Source organism: Nanorana parkeri, unplaced genomic scaffold (assembly GCF_000935625.1).
Source record: "Nanorana parkeri isolate BGI_ZX_2015 unplaced genomic scaffold, ASM93562v1 scaffold2121, whole genome shotgun sequence".
Lineage (NCBI taxonomy): Eukaryota > Metazoa > Chordata > Amphibia > Anura > Dicroglossidae > Nanorana > Nanorana parkeri.
The window spans coordinates 202,086-208,312 of NW_017308389.1; the positions used below are offsets into that span (position 1 = coordinate 202,086).

The 6,227-nt window shown below is 46.8% G+C and overlaps 1 pseudogene; it reads right to left on the bottom strand.

Moving 5' to 3' along the window:
* LOC108800758 overlaps positions 1-3,620 on the bottom strand; it is a 17,891-nt pseudogene extending 14,271 nt beyond the window's left edge.
* Positions 3,621-6,227: the final 2,607 nt, after the last annotated feature.

Here is a 6,227-nt window from a genome sequence, read left to right on the forward strand (position 1 = left end):
CCTCCAGGACTTCTCTAGAGTCTCTCTCATCCTCTGGGATTCTTTACCCCAACCTGTCTATCTGTCGCCCACCTTGACTGCCTTTAGGCGTTCCCTAAAGACTCATCTCTTCAGTGAAGCCTATCCCACCTCTACCTAACCGCTCAACCAGCACGTTCTCAAACAATTCATCCCCACACAGCTCCCTCCTCATGTATCACTCCCCCCTCCCTTTTAGATTGTAAGCCCTCATGGGCAGGACCCTCCTTACCATCTTGTTTTGATTTGTATTGTGATTGTAATGTCTTCCCTATATTGTAAAGTGCTGCGCAAACTGTTGGCACTATATAAATCCTGTATAATAATAATAATAATAATTTATAACATCTTTAAATATATAAGAAACTTGCATTTGCCAAAGTTCAGAGTCAATAGTGTCCTTCAGACTTTCTTACTAGGCAGTCATATAAGTAGGTTTGTCAGTAAAGGAGTTCAAGTGACATACAATATTGAGATCCCTCTTCTCTGCCCATCATCTTGTAAGTACCATTTTTTCCTATTTAGTGTGGATCATAATCTTTTGTTTCAAGGTGAGTGTGGAGGATAGCCATGAAGTGGTAGGACAAGTAAGATGAAAGAGCGGGGTCAGCGCATGCAGTAGCACACATTGCGCAGAAGTCGCCAACTATCTGCAGAGTCAATAGCTACAGATCTCCAAACTTTGTGCAGCCTTCAGATTGGCACAACAATGAATGGGATCTTTAGGAATATAAGTTCCAAATGATAATATAAATTCAACACAAATACCATTATTTTTCATGTACTTCATTAATAACTCTTTATCTTTGTCTCCAGCATCATCACCTGATGCAATTATTCCAACCCACGTCCAGCCAAAATATTTTAACAACCTAATTACAGCCATATAATGAACATGATCATTCTGAACAGCCCTCTGCTGATGGACCTGATGGGGAACTGCAGCAGAGGGCGGGTACAATGCTACCCGCAATGCTACCCGCATACAATGCTACCCGCAAGAAAAAAAGACACAGCAGTGTTTCTCTCCTTGGTGGCCGGGAGCGTGAGATTAGCAGTGCAGCTCTGATCAATAGTTTAAAACCAATAGTCCATAGTTTGGTAGAGTTAGAAGACCAGCGTTGTTTAGTTCAGTCTAATATTGCTGCCTATTAATAATTGAATATATTTGGGCTCCCCTTCTTGCATTTGATTTAAGGGAATACAGGCTTTTTTGCAAGATTTTTTATTACCCCAAACGTAGATGTCAACAGAACTTCGTAGATTCTGTAAGTATTTTGGAAGGATTGGTTTGGTCAAGGACCTAAATAAGTTTAGTAGATATGGAAGGATAAACATTTTAGTTAATGCAGTTCTCCCTGCCCATTAGACTGGTGTTATCTGTAGGTTCTTTATATAAGCTTGCTCTTTTTTTTCCGCATATAAATGTTTTTATTATTTTCATCACAAAAAGCAATCGACAGTACATAACATCACAGTATGCGGTGCACAGACCGTAGTATTGAAAGTAGGGCAAGCAGTGATATTAGTTAAATACAAGTCGTATTTCCTATATGAGGTGGTTACAGGTTCCGGGTCTATCTCCCTGACAGGGTGGTGAATGTGGTTAGACAGCAATCCATGGGAAAAAGCATAACATACGTATATAATATTGTAACTGCATTTGTATTTACAACATATTTGCCAGTTGGGATAGCGTAAGAGAGGAGCGATTAGTAAGTTATTCTACCCTAAGGAGTATAAGGAAGGAGATACCCGGGGTGCACCTCAAGTACCCTTAGGAGTTTCATAGCTGTGGAATATCAAAGGATGACGGTAACTAGGCTGCTTCTAGTTTAGTCTGTAACCGGCCTGTTAGAGTATCAGACCACCGCACCACTGAACACAGACAGGACAACATAAAGTGGCACACACACACAGATAGAGAGGGGGTCATCAGGCAATAGAGGAGTCAGGTGTTAGAGAGGAGGGAGAAGAGAGAGAGAGAGAAGGAGGGTCGGGCAGTACATTGGCGCTAGTGAACCGTGTACAAGGCAGGTGTGGCAGGTTAGATTAAATAATGCATAGGCGGTGAGAAGTGCCTGGTGCCAGGTATTTGTCTATCCACGGGGTCCAGGTATTCTCAAATTTGATCATCTTATCACTAAATTGTGCAGTTCGCTTTTCATGAGCCATAACCCACTGGACATGATTGACGACGCTGGTGAGACTTAGGGAAGGTGTTCTTCGCTATCTCTCGTTTGGTGGAGGTGCAGATATGCATTGAAAGATTGAACTGCCTGCGGGATAGGCCTTCTGGTCTGCAGTACGTAAGTGCAAAGTAAGGGTCCTCATGTATCGGTACCGAGAACAGAGACGAAAGGATATTGAATATTTGATCCCAAAAGTCAGAGACCTGTGGGCAGCCCCACCAGATGTGGAAAAACGTGCCTCTATCGGGACATCCTCGAAAGCAATTGGGAGAGTAGTTGGGGTTGTAGATAGCCACTCTAGTAGGCACCAGGTACCAGCACATGAGTACTCTATAGTTAATCTCCAGCATGCTTGCACATCTTGAGCTACTCCTAGTATTAGGCCAGGATTGTTCCCAGGTTTCGTCTGTCGTAGTCGATTGTCCCAGCGTGTCACATAAGAGGGGGGGTGTATCCGTGGGGGAGACTAGAATGGCGTCGAGGAGCGAGATAAGTCCAGGGCTGTGCAGGTCATCTCGCCAAATTTTCTCGAAGGGGGACAGTAATCGGGTGTCCCTCTGTTTCGGGGGAGGATGTAGTTATATAGTTTTTGATTTGAAGATATCGGAATATCTCTGTGTTCGGCAATTGTTTGTGTTCCTGCAGGTGCGGGAAGGGTTTCACTCCCGAGTCAGTTTGCAGTTGCCAGAAGTATGTAAGCTTGCGGACAGTCCAAGCCCTAAATCTCAACGGAGTAGTTAAGGCAGGGGTGAAGTAAGGATTGTCAAGAATGGACATGAGTGGTAAGTGTGGTGAAAGGAGGCCGTACTGTGTTTTGATGGAGTCCCACAGTCTGAGGGAGTGGGAAGTTATGGGATTGGTGATGGGGGTCTGTGTTTTGGGGTCAGCCATAATAGGTTAGCTACCGATGCAGGCTTCACTAAGGTGGTTTCTAAGGCTACCCAAGCCGGGGCTTGGGTGAGTGATATTTTACTAATTGACCTACCTGTGCCGCAAGGAAATATTTAGATAAGTGTGGGACCACTAGTCCACCCTTAGATTTGAGTAAATACATCGTACGTCTAGGGCAGGGGTGGCAAACACAAGGCCTGCGGGCCGAATCCGGCCCGCCGGACCTTGTAATGTGGCCCGCACAGCCAGGGCCGGCTTTAGGGGTGTGCGAGCTGTGCGGTCGCACAGGGCGCCATAGCAACATGGGCGCCTGGCGACCGGCACAGATTCAGTAAAAAAAAACTCTTTAATAATCGCCCGCGGGCGCGGCGCCCCTCCGTGATTGCGCGATCTCAGCCGGCCCGCCGTACGCTGTCACTACCTGACCTTGCGGTCGTGCTGCCCGTATCGGCGGTAATGGAGGACGCTGAAGCTGACGACATGGGGCTGCAGGGTGAGTCGGAGGTAACCTCTCCCCATGCCCACATAAACTAACGACAATCTCATCCTGCCCCTGACACCTATGTTTTCCTTGGGGGGGGACTTCAACGCGGTCCCGGCTACTCTAGAGGACCGCTCCTGGACCAGGGGGCGCCCATCCAGTGCCACCACGTATTTTTTGCACGTATGCGCCCCCATACAACCGGCCCTTTGAGGGTAACCATACTGCTGATGCGGCCTCCGATGAATTTGAGTTTGCCACCCCTGGTCTAGGGATTCTAGGCCGTCTGTCTCCCCATATGAACACAAATATATGGGTTTGTAGTTTCCTAAGGGCAGGGGATGGGACCACTACCGGCAGGACTCTAAATAAATACAAGATCTTGGGTAAGAGAGTCATCTTGACAGCTGCTATCCTACCTAGCCAGGATAAGTGGTATTGGGACCATGTTTTCAACATGGCTGACAATTTCGATAGCATGTCAGGGTAGTTCACAGAGTATAAAGTTTGGTAAGAGCGCCCCCAACTTGATTCCCAAGTATGGGAGGTGATCTGTTCGCCATGAGTACGGGTAGGTGTCTCGCAGGGAGTTAACCAACATAGGAGGTAAAGTGATATTCAAGGCTATTGATTTGGAGGGATTGACACATAGGCCAGAGATTGAGGTAAAGTCCGACAGAAGTTTAGTGAGGTTAGGTAGAGTCACTATGGGGTTTGTCACAAAGAGTAATGCATCGTCTGCAAACATGCACATCTTATGTGAGATTCCCTCGTGTTCTATGCCGGATGTCAGGTGAGCGGCGGATTTTCTGGGCTAAGGGTTCTAACACTAGGGCAAAGAGGAGGAGGGGACAGCGGACAACCCTGTCTGGTGCCCCTCAGGATCAGAAGGGTTGGGAGCAATAACCTGCATATTTCACACGTGCTGTTGGTTTGTTGTATAGTGAGGACACCCATGTTAGAAAGAAGTTACCAAAGCCCCAGTGACGCAGTGTATGAAATAAGTAGGACCAGGAGACACTGTCAAATGCTTTTTTGATATCTAGGGACAGGAACATGGCTGGGATATTTTTGGTCTTGGCTATGTGGGATAGGAGAGAGATTCTACGGACATTATCACTAGCTTGTCTGGTAGGGATGAAACCTACGTGGTCATTTGAGACCAATTGGCCTATCACATAGTCTATTGGCCAGCAACTTGGCCAATATTTTAATGTCCACATTAAGTAAGGAGATTGGTCTGTAGTTGGAGGGCTTAGTGTGGTCGGGGGAGGGTTTGGGTATCATGCAGATCAGGGCCGTGAGGGAGTCAGAGCCTAGGGATCTGCCTTCGCGAAGAGAGTTGAATGTATCAGTCAGCATGGGGTCTAGGAGGTCTTTGAAGGCAACATAGTAGGCTGCTGTGAAACTGTCTATCCCGGGCCTCTTGCCCCTAGGCAGCAATTTGATCGCTTGGTGAACTTCTTGCTCCGTGATGGGTTCCTCAAAGGAGGCTATTTGGGATGACGTGAGAGAGGGGAGGTCCAGATCTGCAAAAAAACGGTCAGCTTGGTCGGCAGAAAAAGTATCTTGGGAGGCGTGCAGGGCCGAAAGGTGTTGTTGAAAGATATCGAGGACCTTGGTCGGAGTACTAGTATGGGGCCCCGCGGGGTGCGTAGGCGGACAGGTTTGAACATGGGATCCTTACGTCGTAGTCTGGAGGCTAGAAGGGAGTCAGCTTTGCTGCTCTTAAGATAGAATTCATGGGCAGTGCGGTGGAGTTTTTTGGCGGCATGATCAGTGAGTAGTAGGTTTAAGGCTTGGCGGGCCGATTCAAGCGTAGTTTTGAGGGCCGGGGAGGGGTCTAGTGAGAAGGCTTGGGAGCTTTCATTGAATTTCGTTTTCAAGGGAGTGCAGTGTACACAGCCTTTCCTTTTTAAGCTGGGAAGATAGTTGAATGATTTGACCCCTAAGGACCGCCTTATGTGCCTCCCAAAGGGTGATGGGAGAAATATTCGGTGTGCGATTAATTTGGATGTAATGCGTGATGTAGGATTCTAGAAGAATCTTGGTGGCAGGGTCAGTGAGGAGAGAGACGTTCAGGGTCCAGTTCAGAGAGGTGAGGGTGGGATGTAAGGCAGGGAGGATTATAGTGACAAGCTTGCTCTTTTAAATGGTAATCTGTTATAAGTATATGGTATATGGTTATGATACTGAATACAGTTGAGCTGGATTCAACTCAAACATGGCTAGTTCATGTGTTCGCCAAACACACAAACTATAAGGGCATTTGGCGGTCTATTCGACCGCTGAGCTTCCCACAAGGCAATGCACAGGTCAGGTGCAAGACTTTGCCCAAGCAGAGCTCAGTACTCAGTAAGAGCCATGATTGGACTAAATCATGATGACTTTGCCCAGTCATGGCTACTCTGTAGGAAGACATAACATTGTACACAGTTGGGTGGTGCTAGCTGTAACTGTTAGCTCCGCCTAATTTTATGTTTTGCTGGCATCTGTCAAAATGCCATTATACAGCGGGAGTTGGTGGTGAGCGGGCGGGAAGGCGATCATCAATTTTTATTATTATTTCTATATATTGTTTTATTTTGTCGATTCACTGTCGTCAGCATGGGCGTCATTTCACTGATTACATCAGTGAATCGATT